A 27319-nucleotide genomic window follows, 5' to 3' on the forward strand; every position below is an offset into this window, starting at 1 on the left:
TTCGCCAGCAATTTTGTGCATGCACAGTCATGCTTACTGACTGAGTGGCCACTCTAAAGCAATCGGTTGCTCTAAGGGCAACCTTATGGTTCACAAAGGCCAAACTTGCCTATCTAGTTAACATCAGCGGTTTCTCAATCTGCTCTAGAGAAATAAGAATCCAGGTCAAAATATTTCTGGATAAGGCAAAAATCTTAATATATATTAGAAACGTGTTTCTAGAGGTTATAAATAGTTGTTACACCTTGAAATTTTCTCAGCTAAAGGAAAAAAGGTGGCACTGTATCACTTTTTTTTCTTACCATAAATGCTAAGTGTACTTCTATTCACGTCCCCAAATTAGGCCGCTTAGTTGTTGCTAAAGCAGGTGAGTGACCTTGGCAACTTCATTAGGCTGTGAGCTTCAGTGCATTGATATGAGAAAGATAATGAGATATTTCTCCCAAGACTTAGGAAGAACAATAACATTTGCATGTTTTTATAAGCACACTTGGAGTACAAGACAGCTGATTCTTCTCACAGGCGTTCTTAACATGATACATGTCATGTAAGTTTAACTACAATGTTACAATCTTATTGGTATTTGAAAATGTAGATTTTATTCTAGGCTTATAAACTCAGTAGTCATCCTTGAGTTGCAACCTTATCTTATTTCTCACACATGTTAAACATGAGATACTGTAGAAATAGCTCTGCAGGCCCTCAATTTCTATTATTAACAGGAAGAAGAAAGGGTATTTATATTGTTTTGCTGATATGAATTTTATTTTTGGAGTTGGGTGTTTGGTTGAACTGATTGGTAAAGTCACCTACCTGACAAGCCATACATTTTAAGTATATACAGTGTGGTAATTCGATAACATACTAGTGCAATGAAGACCATTGTAATTTCTACCTCATGTTATTCATGCTGTATCTCAGAGTGATGTGTTATCAAAAAACTTATGTAACTGCTCACTTTTTGAAGAATATGTGTGAAAATAAAGAGAACCACACAGTTAATAAGACAGTCACCTAATGACATTGTCTTACCTGTGATTTTAATTATTTGTATAGTCCCCTAAAATTTAAATTAAATCTGAATCTAGGTTAGCATTAACAGAGCATTGAATGTGATTTTTTTTATGAATTTTAAACTTTTTTTTTTTTTTTTTTTTTTAATGGGGACATTGCTAACAAATGATTTTAATGGTGGACAATAGTACAGATGAAGGCAAGGGGAGAGCATTTTATACTAAAAAAAAGTTTTACAATATGACAGATAATTCATTTTCATTTCCCTCAAGTGAAAAATACCATTGGAGTTTTCTCTCTCTCTCTCTCTCTCTCTCTCTCTCTCTCTCTCTCTCTCTCTCTCTCTCTCTCCCCGTGTGTGTGTGTGTGTGTGTGTGTGTGTATTTGTGTGTGTATATGTGTGTGTTTAAAATAATGTTTCTTGTTATTTTGTGCTCTTAAAAAAGATTTAGACAAAACCATTATGAATTTTAAACTTTATGTTCCAATATCTAATAGCCAGAATTCCAGAAAATAATGAGATTTTCACTAGCATATTATCAACAATGACCCAACAAGCAGCTGAAAGAGTCAGATACAGATATTTACATCTAACCAATGAGCAGAAGATTCTGACCCCTGTGGTTGAATTAGGGAAAAGCTGGAAGAAGCTGAGGAGGAAGATGACCCTAAAGGAAGACCAGCAGTTTCAACTAACTTGGACCCCCAAGATCTCTCAGACACTGAGCCATTCACCAGGCACTACACACCAACTGATATGAGGCCCCTCACACATATACAGCAGAGGATAGCCATGTCTGGACTCAGTCAGAGAAAATGCACCTAACCTCCTAACCTCCGAGATACTGGAGGCCCAAAGGGGGTGGGGAGGTGATGTGGAGTAGGGGATGGAGGATGGAGACATCATCTTGGAAATCTGTGGTCTGGAGGGTGGAGGGGGGGGGATGGGATGTGAAACAGTCAGAGGATGAACCAGGAGGGGATATAATGTCTGGACTGTAAAAAAGGAAATTAAACAATATATTAAAGGAAGAAGAAAAAGTGTAACAAACATATTATTAGACCTTTAAATAAAAGAACTTTAGAAGCTGACTTTCTAACTATACACCTGTGCTTTTGGGGGGGGGACATGAAAGGAGGACATGAAATTGAACATTTAAGAGAATATCAAAAAGAAACAAGGCTAAGCTAATGGTCTGAGTTTGCAACACTGAACAGAGCGCTTTGATCACTCAGGTCGTTCAATTGTCAATGTCAGGTATATTCTCAGATCCATCTCTTAAAGGGCAGAAAAGATAGAAGAAATTAAAGCAAGAGCCACAGTGTGAGAATCTTTAACAATAGAGCCCTGGCAGGATTCAAACAAGCAGAAAATCCACTTGTTTATATCTTCAGAAACTTGAGTTTACAGTGTTAAAAGTTCAGGAGGATAGAAATTGATTTCTATTTTGGGTACTTATTATTTGGAGAGATTTATTTCATTTCTCAATTAAACTAATAATGAAACATCACACTTGGACCTTAAGCAAAAAGCATTGATAAACACAATTGTACTCTTTCTTTCCCCAATTGTCCACTTGTTTCCAAAATTTTATTCACAAGTAAGAAATCAGACTGAGGAAACACATTTGATATGCTGTAAATTAATGGAAGTCATAGAAAATAAATACTTGTTTTCTCTTAAGTCTTCTGCCACAAATAATTTTTTTCTCAATATTTCAGTTGGGGGTTTAAGAATAAAGTCTTTTGGGGTAAATTTGATTTCTGGGAGCAAAAAAAAATATTTCACACTCTAAGATTGTAGTTCTCAAAACTCAGTGTATGTAAGAGGTGTTGACAGATCCCTAGGATCATGACAAGGAACTCAAAAGTATAGTGTGAAGATAAAGCTTTAGTACTTACTTTGAAGCAAGCCACCAAGATCATTAATTTGCTAAACACAAACAAACAAAAGACAAAAGAAAAATAAGCTTGAAAGATGTACATGCTCACTCTGGGCAGTCCAACAAAACCGTCAGAGGGCTTGAGAAATTAGAATTGTTTGATTAACTAAAAGCTGCTGAAACTGTTTTACACTAACAGAAGAATTAAAGAGAGAAAGATTACGATAAAGCTCCTATCTCTTGCAGAATTGCTGGAATGTCAATGTTGTGACATATGACACTCAGAGATTATCATGCTGTGGAATGTAACATTTCCTCAATGTTTGAGAAAAGACACTAAGATGCAAATGTTCTAGAAACTGGGTCATTCTCTCTCTCTCTCTCTCTCTCTCTCTCTCTCTCTCTCTCTCTCTTTCTCTCAAACATAGTACTAAATTACTGACAAAATAATTTTAAATAGCTCTCTTGAATAAAACGAATAAAATCTAAAATGGTCTTAAGCATTCATTTTAAATAGTTAAAAATAAAGTCTTTTCTGTAATCCATGTATGATTTAAATTTAAATACATGAAATAATCAAATCACATTTGACTGCTTATGCTAATTTTCAGTTCAATGGGACACATGTACCACCCACAAACAATTAGGTATGTGTTCTATGACACTCTGAAAATTTATACAATGCATTTTCCTCATCAGTATCATCTGCAAGATTCCAAGCATGCGGAGCAATTCAGTGCTTTAGGAAATTTTTACATAATTGATACTATCACTTATGAGAACAGTCCAAATGTTTGGTTTATAAATATTCCTCTGCTTTAACGTCTATTAACCTCTTGAAAACAATTTCTTGATCCCATGACTTATCTGGGCCTTCACTGTTTTACCATTACCAGCTAGTACTGTTTCTTCTTATCCCTGATACTTGATTGGAAAGGAAAACTAAGTTTCTGCTGCAGAATGGAGGGATTTCTGATTACAAGACTTTGGCCTTTTTTTTTTTTTTTTTTTTTTTTTTGCTAACAGTATCTCAATGTTTCACCACACCATCCTACTCTTCTCATGGCAAGGCCAACCTAGATGCTCTGACCACGGCTCCTCCTAATTACCCCAGACTTACCTGAGCACTGGGTGCATTTGTGGAAGTGATCTTGGAGGAGCTTGTTCAGCTGTCTGTGCAGCTGAGCCCGTGGGCCTGGAAATAAAAATGCTTTGCCTGTACACTGAACGCACTGAAAAAACCTGCCTGTAGGTGATGTACATCACACTTTTAAAAGAGGCATCTCCACGTGATGCAGCCACATCCTGCTAGAGCAGCCCCCAGCAAGAAGAAGTGCCACAAATGAAAATCGCACGAGGTAGCAGCAACCCACGTGGTTCACAATCAGCACTGAGGACTTTCTCATACAGAAGGACTTGCGAAAAATCAGATGAGCTGAGAAGTCAAATTGAGCACAACGGAGGGGGGTGGGGGTGACTTCAGAAGGGCCTCCAAAGCTACACCTCACCTCAGAGTCTTTCCCCTATTTTTAGTCTGAACTTTATACTAAACTCATGAATTAACCTGCAGAATTTGCATGATAATTTCTAAGGGTTCTAGCTGCTGCCTCAGATATTCCACAGTGCCTTTTACATTTCGTTGGTTAATATCAAGACACACCCATAACCTCCTTGTCTTACTGGGGTCTTTAAAAGAATACACAAAAATAGATAAGGATCTGAAATATATTTCAGAAACCGAATAAGTTTATGTAAAATAAGAAGTTAAATATGTTATATATGTGAAATAAATAGGCATGGTGCTTATTACATGAATGAGCATTTACATATATTATCCATTTGGCAATACAACTTATGAGGCAAGTAATAATGCTGAAGCTAGAGAACTAAACACCTTTTCCTTAAAGCATGTAACAAGGCTGACACTTCAAACCTCAGATTCCTGTCGCAGAGGACTCCTCTCTCTACCAACAGTTTCTGAATATTCATAAACATGCTCACATATTAAGAATAAATGTTATCATATAAAGTACATATAGCAAATGATCCTGATATCTTCATACATTCTGATGAAAAGAATGTTTTTCAAAATGGATTGTCTTACATCAAGTGAAATAGCAAGTGCTTACCTTCCTTCTTCCTTTCTTTTCTTTCTTCCTTTCTTTTCTTTCTTTCTTTCTTTCTTTCTTTCTTTCTTTTTTTCTTTCTTTCTTTCTTTCTTTCTCTTTAATATTTTGATATTTGGATCATGAGGTCGAGAAAAAAATGTGGATATTTTATCTTCAAAATTCCTAGCTATAAATCTAAGTCTCAAAAACTGGCTGTCTTAGGGTTTTAATGCTGTGAAGAGAAACCATGATCAAGGTAACTCTTATAAGGACAACATTTTATTGGGACTAGCTTATAGGTTCAGAGGTTCAGTACATTATCATCAAGGTGACAGCATGGTACCATCCTGGCAGTAATGGTACAGGAGGAGGTGAGAGTTCTACATCTTCATCTGAAGGCTGCTAGGAGAAAACTGGCTTCCAGGCAGCTAGAATAAGGGTCTTAAAGCCCACACCCTCAGTGACACATCTACTCCAACAAGGCCACACCTCCTAATAATGCCACTTCCTGGGCCAAGTATTTACAAACCATCACTCTGGATGAATTTATTTCTGGAAATCAGTGAAAAAAAATATACTTTGTTAATTACTAATTGACATCTCACTTACTAGAAGACCAATATATTTTCTAAATGGAAATTTAAAAAAGTGTTTGTTTATTCAATTACCTAAAAATCTATGTAACTGGGTATTTAATGGTGGTCACTTAAGAAGGTAACTAATGAACTCTGGTAAATACTCAGTGAAAGAATCAGTTGTGTACTATTTATCAAGGAAATTGGTTTCCTGGACTGCTTAGCAGATTGCATTTTGTGCAGACAAAATTTATACCAGTTTTCTTAACAAGAAATGGTTCAGGATGTAAAAATACCCTTGTGTTATAACAGGCACATAGGAAGTAAGAGATGGATAAAAACAGAAGCATTGATATAAAATTAAATTTCAGGATGTTTGTAGTCAGCAATGCCCCCACTCAGTTATTGCACAAAGTTTGGTGAACTTTATGTAAATTAGAACAAAAAGTGAAAACACTATTTTGAATTTCCACTGAAATTTGTACTCTAAGGGTATTAGCCATTCTAAATTTTTGAAAAAAAATGACCATAAAACCTGGAAGGAAAGCCATTTGTAAGCTGAGTTTAGAGAACTGTTTTGAATCATTCTAGACTTCTAGGAGAAGCACATTGTTTCAGGGTCGGGGCAAGCTTTGAATTTGAATTTTAGTGTTTTAGTTCTTGATCTTTGAAAGTCAATCTCTGCTGTGTGCTAACTTAAAAGTAGGCTTTTATATCTAACCGACAGCTCAGTCAAAATCAGTAAACATAGATGAAAGAGGTAACTCACTTAGTAAAGGTAATAAATCATTGGGCAGTAAGTATTAGTACCTGTGTTTGGACCCTCCAGGACTCAATTGAAATCTGGAATGGTCACTTCTGCCTGTAGCCCCAGATCTAACTGAAGAACTGGAGATCACACATGGTAATCCATGATGCTCATTATTAGCCAGACAGGCTAGTTGAATAAATAAGCTCAGAGTTCAGTAAGAGATTTTGTTTCAGGAAATGAAGATGGAGAGATGCTGAAGACATACATCTCACATGAACCTCTTACCTCTATTAACATATGCACAAATAAGTAGCTATCAGACACATACATATACAAGTATATATACACAGTAACACACACACACAGAGAGAGAGAGAGAGAGAGAGAGAGAGAGAGAGAGAGAGAGAGAGAGAGAGAGAGAGAGACAGAGAGAGAGAGAGACAGAGACACAAAGACAGAGAGAGAGAGAGAGAGAGAGAGAGAGAGAGAGAGAGAGAGAGAGAGAGAATGAGAAGCCATGATGGAGGTTGGCAAGAATCCTGTGATGGACAAATTTTCAACATGCAAGCAAAAATAGTTATCATGGCTGTTGTTTTCTTACTTTTCTATTCAATCTACTGACTGGAGGAATTTGTACCAGTCAGTGTTGAATTTCAGATACTTCATAACTAAAACAGTGGTTCAAGTAGCTTTAAAAAGGATGTGTAATACTTTATTTTATGTATATATTTAGATCATCAAAAAATTACACAGTTTTATAGAAATTCCTGGGACTGGATTACAATAAACTGAGTTATAGACCAAAGGGGACCCCTGGAAATCCCCAACCAACCCAGGTTAATGCCAAGACAATAGCTTTCTTTTCACGAATTGACAGCAAGGACCTCTCATGGAAGACAACACCCATACAACTCACTGATCATGGAGAGGTCAAGGAGGTATCTTTGTTCACCACTATGTTTTAGTAATAAACCACTGTCTGATGTGACTTAAGGCATACTCCATGAGATGGAACCTGTACCTGACATTGCTTAGGTGACCATAATGAGAGACCTAGGTTAAACCAAATACTGAGGTCTTTAAGTAGTGATAAAATAACTACTAACGATATTCTGCTGTAGTTGACTGTACTTATAGAACAGTTCCTCATTCAGCTGTCATCAGAAAAGCTTCCTCCTGCAGCAGATGGGAACAGAGACTCACAGACAGACATAATGCAGAGTGTCAAAGAGAAGGAAAGAGAGAGGTGGAGGGAAAGACAGACTCTAAAGCTATTGGTAGAATAAGTAAAGCATTTCCCCATAAATTAATTTTACAGACAAAAGTAAAAGAATTTTTTTCTTTGAAAAGAGTTGGTGAGAAGGATACACCTAAAATCAGAATCTCTCAGCACTGTAGGCCAACACAGTAGCAATTATTCTCATCAATAAGAGAGTCACCCAAGCATACAAGACTGTGAAACCAGGATGAATAGCAGTAGCAGGCAGTGATTAAACACGGAGAAATGAAAGAAGAAAAACTGTGACTCTAAGTAGTTTATTCCTCTTTTAAAAGTTCTTTCATAAGAGGAAATTAAAAGTTAAAATAGAACCCTGCTTGGTAAATCATTATAGGAAAAGAGGCTTATACTTGCTGTATGAAAAGGAGATGTAATTATTATCCCCTCATAATAATATGAGAGCTTGCAGTCATCCTTTGTGTCATCTCATAAGGAAGGATTTCTTCCATAATTCTGACAATGGACATGGCAAGATTTCCTTGGCTACTTTGTGTCAGGCCTGATTCAGTGTAGAGGAAGATTTCCTTTGGCTCAATGCTAATCCTTTCAGACAGATACCATTCTTTGCTCTCCAGATAATTCAGAAAGGCTAGGGGATATTTATTACTTAAGCATGCGTGTTAGCACAAAAGCTATACAGTAGGGCCTGAAAGCTGAGATTCTTGGTCATTGCAATATCGCTGAGTAAATCAGGCAGGAGCACAGTTAAGTGTGACCCTGGTGTCATTTCCATGTGGGCATATCACAGGGTTAGATTCTGTGTGATTTGTAGAAGATCTCTCAACAGTCAGCTCATAGCATTTTCTGTGAAGACCTCTAGTTTCTATAAAAATTCAGGAAGATGTTTCCTGAAAACCATGACTAAACATTTTTAGGCTTCTCAGTGTGTATAAGTAATTGCTGATGCTACATATATCCCCACCCATCCACTACATATAATGTGAGGAAAAACATCATTGTAAGAACAACTGAGTAACTTTCTTCCAATAAAGTTTTGTTTACTGACACAAATTAAAGTTTGATGTAAATTTATGATGTCATGAAGTAGTCTTAGTTTTCTCAAGTATTAAAAATATAAATATGTGCTCAGGAGATCTTATAAAGCTATGTGGTGGCTACTCCACGTCATATGCTTATCATATTTAAACGTTTAAAACTAGAAAACACCCAGGAATGCAAAAAAGACACTATGGGAGGTCATGAGAAAGAATGGAAATATGCAAGTCATACAGAGGGTGAAATGAAAAAAGCTGTAAGTATTTTATATGCATAAATTATTTTTATGTTACATTTTTTTTTATTATTCTACATGCACGGCAGGGTATCATATTCATGCAGTGCTCCTGGTGATGAAAAGTGGTGAATCCGCTGGCTTGAAGGGATGGAGTTGTAGATAGTTGTCAAGCACCACTTGGGTGAGATGATTCAAGCCTAGGTCACCTGGACAGCCAGACAGTGATCTTAACCACTAAGTCCTGATCTCTGACTCCTATGAACCACAACAGTGACCAGCATCGCAAGATACCACTAACAGTGCTATATTGGCAGCTGTTTAATTGGACTTAAGACCAACAGAGAAATTATGCCTAATAATGGAAATATGACCAACTCTCTGGGAACTAATGTAGTCATAGATCTTAGAGGAGAATATACCTCTACTTTATTAAACCAGCATATGTTTATATTCTTTTCATTACTTCTACTGAAAATAGATTCTTTACTTATATAATGTACTCAGATTATGGGTTCCCCATCTTCTATGCCTCCGAGTTCATCTCCCTCCCCTCTTCTTACTGGATCCATACCCTTTCTGTCTCTCATTAGAAAAGAACAGTCTTCTAAATGATAATAATACAATATAACAAAATAAATTACCTGATAAAATAAAAAAATATAATATCAGATTTGGACAACAGAAACAAAGAGAAGAAAAAGCAAGGCATAAAATTCAGAACATTCTAAATATATATCCTTATGCCCACAGATAATTGTAGCTATCACTTCTAAAATACAGAGAGCTTTGACTGTGGATACCCAGAGTCAGTAGATAATAACTATAATACAACTCTTTCACCATTGGTTTGGGAACATCATGGAATATGGGTAAGATGATTCTAAGGGCCAGAAGACCAGAAGATCTGCTGTGAGGTTGTGCCTCTTAGAAATGACAGAGAAATTACCCCCATGATAACTCAAAACTATGGCTGCCAGAACAGGAACTGAACAAGTACTGCAGTAGAAGACATGTTAACATCTGGTGCATGATCAACGATGTCATCAATTACCCAACACTTTACAAGGTATAAAACAGGTCTAAAGCCAAGGATGCTTATCTGATCCAAAAAACAGTCATGTTTCTGTGGATTAACATTTAACGTTAAAATACCAGGAAAAGAATCATTGAAGGCTTATGATTATTTACTGTGATAATACTGAAAGGTTTATCAAGGAAGTAGAAATAAAATATTTAAGTTAAGTTTATTTTGTGGAAGTCTTGGGATGAAATACTGAAAATTTCCCATCAAAACTATAGTCTATCAAATAATCAAATAATTTCCCATCAAAACTATAGTCTATCTAATAATTTTCTGAACTCTAAAAAATTGCCATCTCTCTATATTTTCTTCAATTTCTAAGTTAAAATGGGTTATCTGGGTTATAATATATTTTTCAAAAGTCTCTTTCAATTTCATATGTTCTGTAGAGCCTAAATCTCCAGAATGCAACAAAAATAAAACAGAATGCCTTATCTCCTGCCCATTTTGATAGATGAGGCCAAGTCGAAAGCCATCTTGCGTGTAATTGCACCTTTTGGCATATCTACAATAACACTCAAAACTCCCAGGAACTGCCCATTGTATCAACTTTATTTTTCTCCAACAATTGAAATAGTAAATTGAACATCCAAGGAAACTTTTACTTTAACCTTTAAAAATAATAGCAGGAAAATATACACATATTTATATATTATATATTCTGGTTTCAAATATATAAATATACATACATATGTATCTTTGTATATGTGTATTTGTGTTCTTCAAATGTGTTTGTGTTATTTAGGTTGTCAAAGAGTCACAAAACAAGAATCACAAAAATATAATTATATATATATACACACACACACATATATATATATTCACTTGATTTCCTATTGTTAATTATTATTCAATGTTTGTATATATGAGTGCAAGTATAAGTTTGTGGTTGTGTGTGTGTGTGGGGGGGAGTGATGTGGTACTTGTGTGTGGGCCCTGAGGGGTGTTTCTAAAGGTCAACGTTACAATCTCTGGCACCAATCCTTAGGTTCTTGTCGCGATCGCCTAACTTGCCAGCAAGAAAGACGCGCCACAACAGGATCCTTCTGCAGACATTTTTAAACGGGTTTTATTGCTGAAGTGAAAAGACCCCGAGCCTGAAAACTGGTGCTGCTTAAATAGGCCTAAGAGGAATGTGTCACTCTATGATTGGTGCTCACTATATACCCTCATTTGCATGCTCCNGGCTTGAGCTGTGACTCATCATCTGTGCTGTTTGAGCATGTNCACAACAGTTGTCAGTTAGTTGTCAGTTAGTTGGCCAACGCCCTTCGGGCTCAGGTGCCATCTTATAATGGTGAATGTGGCTTCCCACATCTATCAACCTTTTTGTTGTTGATATTGAAACAGGACACTCTTAACCCTTGATCTCAACAAGGAAGCCAGGCTGGCTATCCAGGCAGGTGAAACTTCCACCTCATCCTTCTCCCAAGTAGTGAATTACTGGCACAGGCCTTTATTCCTAGCTTTATAAGGGTTCTGAGATTGAAACGAGGTCCCCAAGCTTGTAAGGTTAGCACTTTATAAACGGATCCATTTTCCCAGACCAGATCTTTATTTCTTAATTAAAATTATTATTCATCCAAGACTCAATGGTTCTTATGCACCTTTGCCATCATTTGTGCCCCGGTGGCTTCGATCTCATCTCAAAGCAGCCTCTCCTTTCTTTCACAAAAGCAAAGGTATGTAATGCTTGATTATTAACTTTCCAGAAAGAGAGGATTAAACATTAGAGTAATGCAACTTGAAAGATAACAGCCAGAAAATGGGTGACTCCTTTTTTCCAAGGTCTAGCGTGTTTGTTTTATTCTGATCACAGCGTTGGCATAGAACAAAGGAGCTGGTCATTCATTACAAGGTTGGTAGGATGATTGGAAGCAGAAGAGACTTACAGCATAAAGGATCCAAAGGATGAGAAAGAGGCTTGGCACTCCCAGCGATAATTAAGTAAAAAAACAAACAAACAGTATTAGATTAGAGAAGTTATCTCCAAATCCATTGTGGGGGAAATGCTTCTAAGTGCTTTAAGGAACCTCAGTTGGCCATGTTATGGCAAAAACACCTTTCTCTTGTAATTCTCTCCATTCTTCATACAATACTTCTTCCCATTTTTCTCTTGATTGTACACCCCTATGGATAAGACATCACTTAATAGCATTGACCTGGCTCCACTGATAAATGACCAGCAAAGAAAGACAGATCCAGAGTGGAAAATAAGTTAGAGTAATTTGAAGTTAGCCATTTACAAATAGTAGAAGTCCTGTGGACTTATGTGATCTTCTCTCTTATTCCCCAACATCATTTCCAAAACCATGTGAAGCATGAGGACCTTACAAATGCTTTGGATTCCAATTGCTGCCTTATGAATATAGCAAATGGCTTTTCAGAATTTCAGGGGCTGGAATATAGTACATCGACATATTTTTGTTTTGTTCTGCTTTGCTTTGTTTGTCTTTTCTCTAATGGCAACTTTTTCAAGTCTTCCAGATTCTCTGACTTCTGGTTCCCAGGGTGGATGGTACCATTTGCTTTTCCCATTTGACTTGCTATGTGTTATGGAGAATGGCAAAAAGGAACAGCAATTCCTTGAAATTGAACCCAAGTAAGTTAAATGCCTCCTGAATAAATGTATCTCTTTCCCTGGCTGAGGTAATTGCTTTTTTATTTATCTCAAACCATTTTCATCCTCTTCCATAGCCTAATAGAGTCACTCCCTGCACAGTGCATTTCCATCACAGAAGCTCACAGGATGTCGGCTTTGCTGATAATAAATAAATAAATAAATAAATAAATAAATAAAACCTCAGAGTCCATATTACAGCTAGTGGAAGCTGAAGGTTTATGTTTATATATTAAATTAAAATTGCTTTCTGCCCATATTATACCAAATGTAAATGGTAGTTCAGTCAGGCATCAGGCAGAAGCTGGCTACTTTTGAGAAGAGATGCTGAAATTTCTATTTCAGGGCAAACACTACTCATGAGCCATACATTTATTAAGAAACTAATATGATAGCATTCATTCTAATCACATTTAGTATCTGTCTTGGGCAAGACTAAAAGTCTGAGTGAAGAAAGAGAACGTTAATATTGTTTAAATGAGCATGGCTGATGAATACTCTACTTAAAGTAAATGAAAAAATTCAAATGGAAAGAAATCATTTTAAGTGACAAAAAGAGACTAAAGATAAAAAGGGTGCATTATCATTCCACACTGCACCATTATCTATGTCACAAGATTCACTCCTTAACACTATTCAGAACTTGATACTTTTTCTCACAAGTAGACAGCCTGTGAACTATGTGATCTGCAGCCTGCAGTTGTGTTAGTGAATTCAGAGGTCCTGAATTATATACAAAGTCATTTCACTGAGAAGAAATATTTCTTATCACTAAAATATGTACCATTCATGATGATCCAGAGGCACTATAACCAAGACATCTGCTATGCGTAGACACATAAGAGCAATAAGTATGATGGCACATAATAGTTAGGCTTTAATTCATATTTAGCTATTGAAATGGGAATATGCTTGATGTTGCACAGAGGAACACTTTTCTAGATAATTGCACCTTTGGCTTCCAAACTACATCAACTTTCTCTACTCCCAGACTTTATACTTAATGACTATTCTGCTTAAACAAATATTTATGTATAGTAATTAATTTAAAGCTACGGTACAGAAAACATCTGGTAAATGTGTGGCATTCTAATATTTCACCAAAAAGCAGACAAGACTAAATGATCTTGAAACTTTTTTTGAGCAAGCCAATATTTAGATTAAGACGACACAAAGAGGAGCAAAGAATGGCAGCTAATCATTGGCCCATGTCTTAATTTCCCAATTCTAGGACAGGAGCCTTATGGGACCTTGCATGAAATAAGGAAGAAATAAGGAGGTTCATTTTAGTACAGCTACAATGTATGGATGTAGAAAATAACAAGAGTTGAGTGATCTGCTGAAACAGCAACACTAAAACAGAAAAGGATATTAGAGAACATCATTCAATCATAAAGAATCTGGCCGAAAACTGAGGTTTAGAAAAGGCCATATACCAAGTCTCATACTACCCCCAAATGCTTCCGTGGTTCTTCAATTGCTGCATAGAAAACTAACCAAAGTTCAGTCTCCTTGTCTGGAAGTGAATCTCAGGAACTTAGTAACATTTCTAGTTTTTGGAGTGGTAAGGTAGAGAAAAAATATGTTATCCCCTGTTTAACCTTCAAAGCTCAGTCTCTAAAATATGATTTGTGTTCCTGAACAACCATTGTCTTCTTCATAGGAGGGAATTTGTTTTCTGAGTTTCCATAAATGTTCAACTTTTTATCACAACAGTAATTTATAAGAGAGATAACAAAGTTTCTATTTGATTTAATACTAGAGTTTCTATGAACTTGGTGAATACATATGAGAACTGCTTTAACTGTCCGGACCATGCAAATTTCTGAGTCTACAAGTTTCAAGGTCAATCTCTGGGATAAGAGTCAGTAAAGTATTATGAGTTCTTATCATGGAAAGCCAGGGAGTTTTCCCCTGATTACAATGCTCTCTCTTGATATACCTCACAGTTGTTTTCTTCAAACTGTCATTCAATACATTTCAAATAGTGTGTACATAGTTTAGGTGTTGTATCATTTAAAAATATTTAGATGAAAAATTAAAGAAATTAAAACTTATTTTCATAACAGTATTTCATAAAATAATCAATGAAATTTTAATAATTATTTTCAATTAGACACCACACACACACACACACACACACACACACACACACACACACACATTAACAATGGGATGTTCTTTAGCCATTAAAAAAGAATGAAATTTTGTCACATGTGGCAATGTGCATGGAACATCAGGTCATTTTGCTAAGTTAACATTAGGACATTTTGCTAAGTTAAATAAACCAAGCAAAAGAAGGCAAATACCTTACAATATCACAAGTAGAAGTAAGAAAGATGACTCCACCAAATCAGAGGATGGAAAATTAACCATTGCTGGGTAGGAAGAGTTTGAGAAAAATTGACTAGAGATTAGAAAATACAGTGTGAACTGCAAAGAGTTGGACACTTCAGGAGGAAGAACAGAGTGAAAAATCACTTGTTTGTGGGCAGGACCTTGAAGAATGCATGGGGATCCTGCTGCCCTATTACCTGCTTGGTCACCAGGCAGTAGACAACATTGATTCACCTTATACTTCCCTTAATGGTGTTCAACCACATAAGAAGCACCCAAGCAATGCACTTGACTATGGTCAGAAAACTTAGCAGCTGTGGTCCTACGTAAACCTTGCTTTTAAGTATCACCAGATCATTTCCATATGAATGGAAATCTGCCCACTCAAGGAGGAGACATTGGCAGTGTCCAAGGCTCATCAGATCACTACAGCATGGTATGCAGTTCAAAATACTACAAATCAGAAGAGTACTTCGGAAATGGGAAGGGGTAGCTAGAAATACGACTATGATTCCATCAGTGTGTGTTGAAGTACCACATTTTACTCCATATACATGTACACTTTGAAAAAAGAAATAAGTGAATAAATTGTTAAATAAATGCAAAAATAAGCTTAAAAATCATATTAAGTAGATGTACATAAAACAGGATTATTGGGTTTGTCTTGAATGAAATAGAAGCCAGAAAATAGCCTGAAACATGCATAAACAAAATAATGATAATCATAAAAAATAGAAATAAATAAGTGGACATATAAATGAATAAGAAGAAGCTTCGGATGTTTCCTATAACTAACCGCTGGACTTATGCCCTGGTGTATGCCCTGGTTGAGAAGAGAACCTTTCATAACACATGTGTTTAATTAGAAATACTAAGTCAAAGATCAAAGCACAAGGCTGGAAATTGTCAAACGATACAGAAATTCTTTTTGAGGAGAATTGGCAGATTTGGAGACAGAGTGAGATAAAAGCAAATAACAGATCTTTCTCTGTGTCTGCCTCTCACATGCACATTACCTGTGTTTATTCTGATAGAAGTTATTTAATGTGGAACATACTTCAGGAAAAGTGAACATTTATGAAATTCCTGATAACCCATGTCTAGGTAGGTCATAGAACCAATGGGAAAAAACTACTACTATGATACTGATAAATGGGCATAGTATTAACCTGACTCGGAATGACATTTCATCATACTTACAGATTAACGTATCATTCAACCCTTATCGGAGAAGCTTCTGTTTGCAGTAGATGATGGCTAACACAGAGTTCCACAGCTAAAAGATGTGGCCAATGTAAGATTTCAGACTATTCGGTCCTAAAATATCATATACTCTGCTTGTACACCTATACCACAAGTCTCAGAGGCCATTGGTGGAGGGGGAATGGAAAAAGTACAACAGCCAGAGGAACTGGATGATGACAAGGAAACACTCAGACACAGCAAGGCAGCTGCACATAGGAACTCACAGCAATTGTCAGGGTTTGATAAGTTCTGAGTGTGTAAGGTTCAGGGTAAATGTATATTGTTGCTTGGGAATGGTCATGTCAAGGACCCAAGACCCAGAGCAAAATGGCAAAGCCTTCCCTATGAGGGAGTCTCAAAAAACAAAAACAAAAACAAACAAAGCAAAACAAAACAAAACAAAGACAAAGCTTTCTTCAGGTATCTGAGTGAGGATATTGATAGTGTGTGCCTAAAATATCCACTATAGCTTTCTCCCCAATGTATGTATGGCCTGAAAACTGCTTTCCTACAGAGACTGCTCCATGGAGATTAACTAAAACCTGTCTCCAAGAACCAACTGTACACCATAAACTCTGCCTGCTTGTTAATCTGTATACAAAAGCCTGCCTCTTTGTTCAGCTGTAAGCAATATCCCTTCCTCTCCTGTTCAACTCTGGATACCAAACACACTAAGCTTCCAGAGTCCTGTGGCTTCTCAATCAGAGACCCTACTCTGCCAAATTCAGCATTTTTGTGTGCTTGTCTTTTCCTCATTCTGTCACTGCTCCAGTCACGTTCAAGTCCCTGGAGCCACAAAGGACTTGGAACCACAGCATGCACAAAACCTGTGCAAGCCCTAGTCATATCAAATACCAGCATGGCGAGGGTGAAGTTGGGCATACAATCCCATCTCTCTCTGTGGAGCAACTGGCAATCCTTAGCTGACAGGATGGGAATGGTCAAGCAGACACTATCCAAAGAGCAGCATACTCCTTGCTGGACTTTTCTTCTCCTGCTTCCGGTGTGGCTTTCCAAGTCTAATTGAAACTATGTTGAACAAGCTCTGGTCAACACGGTTAATGATAGAAGATCTTGGGTATCCGGATGATGAGTCCATCACTGAGGAGCTCCATAGGAGCCATGACTCTAGCTACCTCTTTGAGGTGCTTGTCTCTGAGTAGGTCTCAGTTGACTAGGATAGGATTGCGAAGTAGGCTAGTCTCGGATGATAGTCTTAATATATAAAAAAATATCTTTGTTTTTAAAAGGTGACTCCTTCATAGCTTAATGTGTATGATTAAGAATACAATTTACTTTCCTAAGTACACAGTCAACTACTGGATGGAACACAGGGCCCCCAGTGGAGGAGCTAGAGAAAGTACCCAAGGAGCTGTAGGGGGCTGCAACCCTGTAGGTGCAACAACAATATGAACTAACCAGTACCCCCTGAGCTTGTGTCTCTAGCTGCATATGTAGCCTAATCGGCCATCATTGGGAAGAGAGGACCCTTGGTCTTGTAAACTTTATATGATCCAGCACAGGGGAAGGCCGGGTCCAAGTAGTGGGAGTGGGTGGGTAGGGGAGCAGGGGCAGGGGGGTATAGGGAACTTTCGGGATAGCATTTGAAATGTAAATAAAGAAAATAATAAAAAATATTTTAAAAAATTCTGTGTAGAATGTTAATTTGTGTGATTCCATATTTAAAAATTCAGCCAGAGGTTGAGGGGAGATTTCTCTGTTAGAAAAATGGTTGTCTTGTAAGCACATGAAGAAATCATATGAAAGTACTATGTCCTTCTAATCCCAACACTAAGGAAGCAGAAACAGGCAGCTTTCTGATGTTCACCGGCCAGCCAGCTTAGATTACTTGGCTATTTGTAGCTCACCAAGGAAGTCTTGTCTCGGGGTGAGGGGAGGAAGGGATGGAGAGAGGGAAGGAGAAAGATGGTTAAACAGCAGAGTGCCTAGTTCCAAAGATGATATCTATATATCACTATTCCAAGGTTTAGGGAAGAAAAAAGAAGAAGAAAAAAGAAGTAGAAGAGGAGGAGGAGGAGGAGGAGGAGGAGGAGGAGAGGAGGGGAAGAGGAAGGAGGAGGAGGAAATGTAATAGTTGGAGGATAGGGAGGTATGTTACACCTCACCATAGCTATGGTTAAACAGAACAAAATGAAGGCTATCAATATCCCATCAATAAGGTCGGGGCAGGGGCAGGGCTCAGGAGGATGAGGAACTATGGACAATCAGTGTTTTCTGGAGAAGAGATGCCATTTTGCCACTAATAAACTGTATATACCCCCCAAAATAACCTTCTAATGACCCATATACTTTCAATGAAATCTAGTTAAACTCAGTGGGGTTATACACACAAAAGGACATGAAAGAAGGGAGATGTAGCAGGAACCTTTTCAGGGAGAGAAGAGAGAAATGAGAGAGTAATGGGGAAGGGCATGAAAAGAACTAAAATTAATTATATAGATTTATGAAACAGTTAAATAAAAATAAACATTAATAAAATGACTCCTGACTCCCAAAGGGTTTTGGAATGAAGGATGCCAATTTCTTTAAAATAATTTCAAGTAGTTTAAAAAAAATTACATATATCCACAAAGAGAAGAGAAGGGAAGAGAAAAAGGTGCAGGAGAATGATAAGGGGAGGAAAGAGAAGGGAGATGGTGAGAGAAGAATTCCAATTTGAAACATGCTCATAATGAACTGGTTGACATGCATGTCTGCATTACAGTGTTCTTTCAATTGTGAATAAGTGAATATTGCATTTTGGTAGAATATGGAAAAGATAACATAACTAGTATAAAAACTACAAATTAAATAAATGCATATTGACTGTGTCAAACTTAAGAAGGAAATATATATTTTTTCTTTTATGTGAGAGAGAATAAAAACCTCAACCCTCTCTGTACAGGAATGCATTACATACAACCATTTAAAAGTCTTTATTGGTTGATGGACTGCAATCTAAACAATTCTAGAAATAAAATAATTTAATATTTATGTTAAATTATTACTATGTAGAACAGTAGATTCAATCAATTGGAACTCCAACAGAGCTTAAATACACATTAAAATTATCTTAGTAGATCAGAAAATGATGCAGAATAAAAGTATAGGTGATGGTATCTCCAGGGAAGGTGTTCTTAGAAGATGAAAAGTTTTATATTAGGTGCTTTACTGTGACAGACCATTGGTTTGTCTTCATTTTGAACACTTATAAGTACTTTATTGTGAAGCCCCATTTCCTCTGTGACTTAATCTATGAAATGATGAGTGAAACTAACAAAAAATGACACTAGGGTCAAGGAAATGAACTGGATTCTTATTGTTCTTCTGAACTGAGAGTAAAGAACCAAGATTCATCCTTTCCTCTTTAAAACAGAATAGAAGCTGGGACCATTATGTGTACACTCTCGCAAAGATAAGTACACATGTATCTACATATAACACAAATGATAACCACTAAAGGTGTTGGCAAATTAATGTTGTCAAGTACGAGTTAAACACTACATATAAGCCGGGCGATGTGGCGCATGCCTTTAATCCCAGCACTCGGGAGGCAGAGGCAGGCAGATTTCTGAGTTCCAGGCCAGCCTAGTCTACAAAGTGAGTTCCAGGACCGCCAGACCTATACAGAGAAACCCTGTCTCGAAAAAAACAAAAAGAAAAAGAAAAAAATACTACATATAGTACATGGATTGTAGAAGGATCACATTGTGAACCCAGAGATTGTGAACTGGAAACACCTATGACTTGTTTTGTTATACCTCAGTACTAGCACCTTTAACCCAAGAGTTTTCTGTTTACTACAAACAAGTGGGCGTGGTATGATTCAGTCCTAGCACAAACCCAGAAACTTTCTGTAAAGAAGAGCTAAATTAAGTCAACAATAGGTCAAAAGACAAAGCAAGCAAGCAGTTGACACAGAGTGAACATAAGAAAGCACAGAAAGAGAATTATCTTTGAGTTGACAAGAATTTAAGACACTCTGGAGAAAGAAAGCTTTTTTTATCTGGGACCCTTGGGAGTCCGTGGAGTAGGAACATAAACCGGGTGCTTTTTCTGCCTCTCTGAGTGATCAGACTTTCACCACTGCATCTGGCTCCTGACTCTTAATTTGGTAAATCACATATTTGGGATTTTGTTTTTAAAAGAGTAACAGATTAATCCTTACCATGTCTCATATCCAGGTGGCTTTCTTCCCTTTTGCAGCTGACCCCCTTAAGGTCAGGGGTGCTGCATTCACTGTGATTATGAGCTCAACGATAACTCATCAGTTTCACACTGCTCTCACATCGGACAGAGTATGAATCTTTAGGTTCTCGTGAATAAGACATCTTTTATCATGTCTGTCTTAGCATAATGACTAAGAAGCTAGACTCTAAAGGTATCCAATCTGCAATGGAATTCTACTTATTATATGCTTAACCATCTTTGTAGCCTTCATCAATGCATTTTTCTACTTAATAATCTCAGTAGCAAGAGCTTCACAATGTGGTAAGGGTATATGAACCAGGTAGACAAGTACACTGGAAACACACACAGAACAGTGACCTACAAATACACAGAAAGAAACCAGTAAATGTCAGATACCATTACTATGACGAGATACTTCTATCTGCACTGCCATCAGTTAGTTGTCTAAAAAGTCATTTTCATTTTCTTTCTCTCTCTTTTTTTAAATAAGCTATCTAACCCAGGTGGGGTAGCAAAAAGAGCTAGTATTAGTCTAGTATTATAAATATAACATTATTTTTCAGATGTAATTGTCATCTTGAAAACTTACTGATGAATAATCTCTCCCTTTCTAGATCTTTCAGATCTCTGGCTAGCTGCTTCAACTCAGCTGTTAGGGCTCAAACTCTTCTCCTGGATAACTGATATAGTCTGGGTTCTCTAAGCTACTCAGTGAATTAGTATGCTTGACCTCACAACCTCAAACTAACTCAGGTGATGTGTTCTATTCTCTGGGTCTTTCCTATTCTTAGATTTCAACTGCCTCTGCTGACCTGTACTGCAAGAACTGCACAAACTGAACAGAACTTCCAAACTCAACATTACTCCAGACACTGCACTGACTTAACTGATTCCAAATTGACTGACATTCTCTCCCTGCACTGCTCTTAAATAGCCCCTTTCCTATGCTGTTCTCAAGAGAATTGGGTGCATCCTATCTCTGACTCATTCTGTCAAATTTTCTGTGATTGGTCACTTTATCTGCCCTTCAATTATATGTCACTTTCAAAAATGACTTCTTCCTAATACTGAGTAGTTTTATTTAAAAGATGTGTAATAAGGGTATGCCCGTATTCCCGCCGAAGTGATTAAAGGGATGCCATTCTAGTGTGATTGCAGAGACCTCTAAGACCTTTGGATGTGATTCCACACCAAAGCAGTCTTTTGTCTGGATTAAAATAACACACGACCTTTATTATTATTCCAAAGAGTGGTATCCTCTCACCAAATGTCTTACAATATTCTATAACATCAGGCAGGAGTTATTATTAAAGAAAAATACATCATCAATGTGTTGAAAGCAATCTCTATTTAATATGAAAAAAAACAATTTTTTCACTATTTCATGTAATAAATAAATAAATAAATAAAAAAGCCAACTTTGTCTTGAGCTCTCTTCTTTCCACCATGGAAGATTTAGTTTTAAGTGTCTTATCTGCTCTTCTCCTTCTTATTTCATCTAAAGAATAATTTAAACTTGAAGCAGTTCTTAAAACCACAAGACAGTGCCATTATTTCCCAAGTGCTCATAAAAGTAATTATCCACAAAGTCCTAATCTCCATCTAAATCCTGAGTCTTTTGATCTGTTTATTTCATAAGGAACATTGCTAACACAACAACTACAATGATTCCAGGTCTTTTACTATATTTGGGGGAGCTATAGAGGAGAACACACAATTGCATAAACAGAAGTTCATCTGCACCAACACCATGCTGAGGGGATTTAGATATCTAAGTTTTAGTAGACAATATAGTGAACTGATATAACAAATCATTTAAATACACCAAAGGGCAGGAATAAATGATCATCCTTAATTCTTTGTTAATTATAACGTTCTCTTTACCCTGAGGATCATGTTTCTGGGTAGCTTCTGTAGAATATTAGTTTGGAAGCAGGTCTTAACACCACAAGATTATAATAGTGCTATGGCAATTAAAGTTGTATTTGAAGATAGGTATACTGACTCATGTCTAAAAGCCCAGAACTCATGAAGTAGATAAAAAGGGATTGCAAAGAATTTGAGGCCAGTCTTGGATAGATAATGAGTTATAAGCAAACCAAGCCAGTATGAGGCCCTTGAATGGACCTCGTCCTTCTGGAATATTTACAAGTAATTTATATGAAAAAAAAAAAAAAAAAAACAAAGGAAAAGGAGAAATGAATATGGAGCACGGTTGGAACAAGCAGCACAAATTAAACCCATTGACATGAGGAGTTGGAATGATGCTGAAACTGGCGCTAAAGGAAGGTGGATACTTAGTCATGCTGATGTCAGAGTCTTACACTGACACAGAAGGATGCACTTCCCATCAGGAATGTCTTCAGGTTAAGTTATGTAATCCAGCATTTATAATGCCTAGTCATGAACTCCGTAACTTCACTTTAATATATGATATAGCAATATTGGGCAAATTTGGGTCAGGTAGAAAGGGTCGATCGAGACAAAATGAAAAGCAATGTTGGTAGAAACAGGAATTGTGCTAGGCGAAAGAAGACTATGCCTTTTCTCAATCCACAGAGACGATTCCAAGGATGTTTCGCCAAACTGACATCATCCTAATTGCTCAGATTCTTATTTCTCTTGTATAACAATCATAATAGTAAGTTTTGATTTCTCTCAAAGAACATGCCTGCAGTCTCCTAGCCAAACTTGAAATGACTTTCTCTTGGAAACATAGAGCAATAAAGTTTTCCTAAACCACTGAATTGATGCATAATTTACAGGTCTTCATTGAGTTGATGCATTCTTGTTAATTGAGATCTAGATAGGATAAATGTGAACTCTAACACTTTTTACACAGGAAATTGGAACCAGTACAAAGTTACACCATGTTGAGATTTTTAGACTATAAATCTAAATTATTTTTCAGTATAAAATATGATTGCAAACTTTATAATAGATTATCTTAAACTTCCTAGGGTGTAACCATTTAAATACAAGGTATAATCTCTTGTCTTATACTGCAAAACAATCTGGAATACATAGATCTAGGGAGTAAGATTAGTAAATAAGAATACATTAAATTTATATTTAACACTGTCATACAGTAAGATAGATAAGGCATCAATGAAGATATTCATTGGTGGATAAGCACATTAAAAAACACAATATACTAAAATAAGGAGATAATATTGACCTTTGAAAAACAAACCTGTTACTGTCAGCAAAATTGATGAAATGAATGGCTTACAGAGGTCAGAGAGTGGTTTTGGGCTCTAGGGCTAAATTCAGATCCTAGAAGAATTATGTAATCATGTATCCATGAAGCTATAACTTCTAGTCCCAAATGTAAATTGTTTATATAGTAACAAGTTTTCAGCCACTGTAATTGTTAAGTATTTTATTTGTACTCAAATTCTATGTTCTCTAGTACTTTCTCCTGGTGTGCTCTTTGAACATTTTTGTAGAAAACTATTAACTTCTCATGAGTTTCCTGAGTAGCTTGGGCTACATACCTGTACCAGCAGACATGCCTAAGATCATGTTGATAACAGATCAAGATGATTAATGTAGTCCTGGACCCTAATCTTCAAAGGTGAGTGGAATCACTTTGTTGCAAAATCTTATGAATCTTTCACAATTTTATTTCCTTTCAACGTGAGGATGAATCAATAGCTTCCTTTCTAAATAGAAAGTTTATTACATGACAAAGAATCACTGTAAATGTAAACATCTTGGGAAAATATTTTAAAATCCATTTTCAAAGTAGGACTTCAGAATAAAAAAAAAAGGATACATTTAACAATTTTGCTAACATCTGTGAAATTTCACTTATATTTAACCATAGCTGTGAATATCTCCCCCAGGGCACCTAACATTCTATTTTAATTATGCCACTTTCTAAAAAAAAAATTCTGTTTTAGAATCTCACAAAGCATACATGATGTGGAAAGACTTGTTAAACCACCTCCACATTTTAACAATAAGACAAACATGAGATCATCGCACTTCTTAAGGCTTATTAGCAGAGAATTGGTACAGGGCCATTGTTTGCAGAAAACATTAATATGGATGGTATCCTCTTTGCTATTAGGCGATGTCTTTCTCAAAATTGCCTTACACAGTCATATAGTAGAATTGAGTTTCATAAAATAAAGCTGTATTTATTATTTTGTCGACACAAATGTACTCGTTGAGAAATCCAAAATAAATGACTGTCATTCTACCCATTAAGGATGACTATAAGTGATGATTTTGTGACTAACTGTCATCCTAAGAGATAAATTATAAGTTTTTACTTATTTGTATCATATCAAAACAACATTTGAATATGCCAATTTAAGGAAACAAGGAAACTTGGAGTGTATGAATAAATTGAATTAGAGTTACATTCTTCAGGCCACTTATAAGTTGTCTTCTCTTTTACATATAGAAAAATGTATGTGATTCAACCAATGTACCTGCCTCCATACAGATATAATTACAGGGCTGGGGAACAATTCAGTCAAAGTGCTAGCCACATGAAGAGTTTGGGTGGAGGTGACCTATGTGGGTGAGAAAGCCTTCCCAGAAGTCATGGGGTTTTAAACAAAAATCTTAATTCCAGAATAGCCATTGCTATCTCTCTAGGTTGTTGAACAAGGATGGTCACCAAATTGTATAGGCAACTAATTGACCCTGCTATTTGTTGTCTATCAGAACTGGAAATAGCCTATTATGCAAGATGCCACATTGAATCCCCCAACACAAGTGTAAAAATGTCAAGTATGCTGTTGCATAGCTGTAATACCAGGACTATGGAGGCGGCATGTTTCTAGAGTTCACTGGCTGCCCAGTTTAGCCTAATTACCAAGCCCCAGGATGTGGTGAAAAACCCTGTCTAATTGAGGGGAGGTGTTTTGTTACCTAAACTTCTAAAAGTTTCCCCTTTTCTGTTTAAAATTATTTCATGTAATTATGATGCAGTGCTAGTCAATATACAACTGCATTGCTCCACATAAAATATCTATGAAAATGTAAAAAAGAAAAAAAAATCTAGAATCCTTTTAGCAGTGGGGAGACGTCTAAGCTTTGCTATCCTTACAGAGGACAGCAGGCAGAGTGAATTTCTGCAACCTTCCCCCAGGCCTCTGAATGAAATGTTTTAACAACAGCAACACAAATGTAGATTGACACCCGAGCTGACCACTGGCTTCACCCTTGCCCACATGTGTGAGCATATGCAGTACAACTGGGATTCTGCGCTTACACACATATACCAGGAGAGTAAGATATACCAATTGAGGATAAAGGAGGGTCAAGCAAAACACATATGTATGAAAAATGCCAAGGACACCTGATCTGTCATAAGCTATTTTAAAATAAATTTTAAAAGAAATAAGAGTTTGGATGGAGGTACCCTGTGTGGGTGGGTAAAGCTTTCACGAATGGGGTTTGAGACAAAAATCTTAATTAATGGTGGTGGTTGCTAATATCTTTCTGGTTTGACAGCCAGGGAAGGTCTGTACATAGACAGGAAATAGTTTTTATGGAAGATGCCACAAGTTTTATTATCACTGAGAAATTATTTGGAACTGAGTTAAAAGCTGCTTGGCTGGCAGCCCTCATATGGGTGGAAGGTGTTGTGAAGTCTGTAAGGGAGGAGTTATGTTAGACATGGATCCCCTGTTCAACAATACTACTACTTGATGGGCCTATCAATGCAGGGGTGAAGTCTATTAAAGGGAAATACATGTTTCTGACTGGATTTACTGTCCACTGAACAGGAGAAAATTCACATCTGGATCTATAAGTCCAATCAAGAGCCCATGATTGGGGTTCTCAGAGGCTACTGCTGTTGTTCTGTTAATCTGACATGATGTGCCTATCAAATTTCCTTCTAAATATCTACATTTATGTCCAGAGCATAGTGTTACTATCAGTTTTGGTCAGAAAAGTTTCTCTTTCCAGTAGTTAATGATGGCTGTTGAGACATACAACTGGTCAATGTACTGAGAATGAGTGATTGTTACAGGTCAAATCTTAAATCGGGTATCTAGAACTCCCTCAAAAAAGCTTCAGAAGCATGTTGAAACAGATTTCTGTAAAGTAACATTCTTTCCTTCCTCGTATGATGCTTTGTGTTCAGTAAGACAGAGAGAGCAGAGGCATTTATTAGGAACACACATAGACAGACAGAGACAACTGACCCAGAAACAACAATTAGCAAGGCAGCAGGCTGGTAGGCACAGGTTCAAACTCATCCAGCAGACCAAGAGGGAGTGATGTAAGGAATGGGGAAAGAAGTGGAGAATTCAAATTGTGCTCACTCTTGGTTAAATGATCCCAGAGGGAAGTAATTTTAGTTTTTTCCCCCAGTGTAACACCATTCCATTTTTGCTGACTGAATTCATCATTAATGTGCTCTAAGTGGCACACACACACACACACACACACACACACACACCACACACACACACACACACACACACACACACACATACATACAGGAGCACTTTAAAGTAGAAGTACATCTTTGTATAATGAAGAAAATAATTAATATAAATGAGTAGGAACAAGAAATTCTTTATGCGTATATATGAATATAATTAAAATACATTATGTAGATATAAAAATGTCATAATACAACCCTTTAACTCATGACAGATAATTAATACATGCTGATAAAAATATTTATAAAACATTAAAAGAGCACCCCTACTATCAAGACTCATTCAACACAGTATTTTCTCTAATATCCAAATGAAAGCAGACAACTTGTTTAAAAATGATCAGATTGTAAAATTTTATGTAAATAAATAACTGCTTGACAATTCAACAAATAATTTTTGCAGCTGGACCAGTTGTCTGCTCATAACTGTTAGACAGGAAAATATTTTTTGAGTTGGGGGGGCACCAAAATGAAATATTAAGATGTTTTGATTCAGAGAACAGAATAAGCCTCGAGGTCAAGAGATAAACATTTCTGAAATGATAAGATTTCAGAAGAAGAAATACACTGAAATGTCTAAAACCATGCA

The 27319-nt window shown here is 36.6% G+C and overlaps 1 protein-coding gene across 47 annotated transcripts in view; it reads right to left on the minus strand.

The window, feature by feature from the left end:
• The window catches only part of Ptprd (protein tyrosine phosphatase receptor type D), a 2152432-nt gene that overhangs the window by 1453389 nt on the left and 671724 nt on the right, over positions 1-27319 (minus strand). Inside the window, exon 1 of one of the 47 annotated variants that reach the window (XM_029539514.1) lies at positions 4018-4094. The exons of the other annotated variants lie outside the window; for them this stretch is intronic. The gene's annotated coding sequence lies outside the window, so the exon portion shown is untranslated. Of the gene's footprint in view, positions 1-4017; positions 4095-27319 lie in introns of those variants that run through there. 47 annotated transcript variants of the gene reach the window in all.

Source organism: Mus pahari, chromosome 6, assembly GCF_900095145.1.
Source record: "Mus pahari chromosome 6, PAHARI_EIJ_v1.1, whole genome shotgun sequence".
NCBI classification, from domain to species: domain Eukaryota; kingdom Metazoa; phylum Chordata; class Mammalia; order Rodentia; family Muridae; genus Mus; species Mus pahari.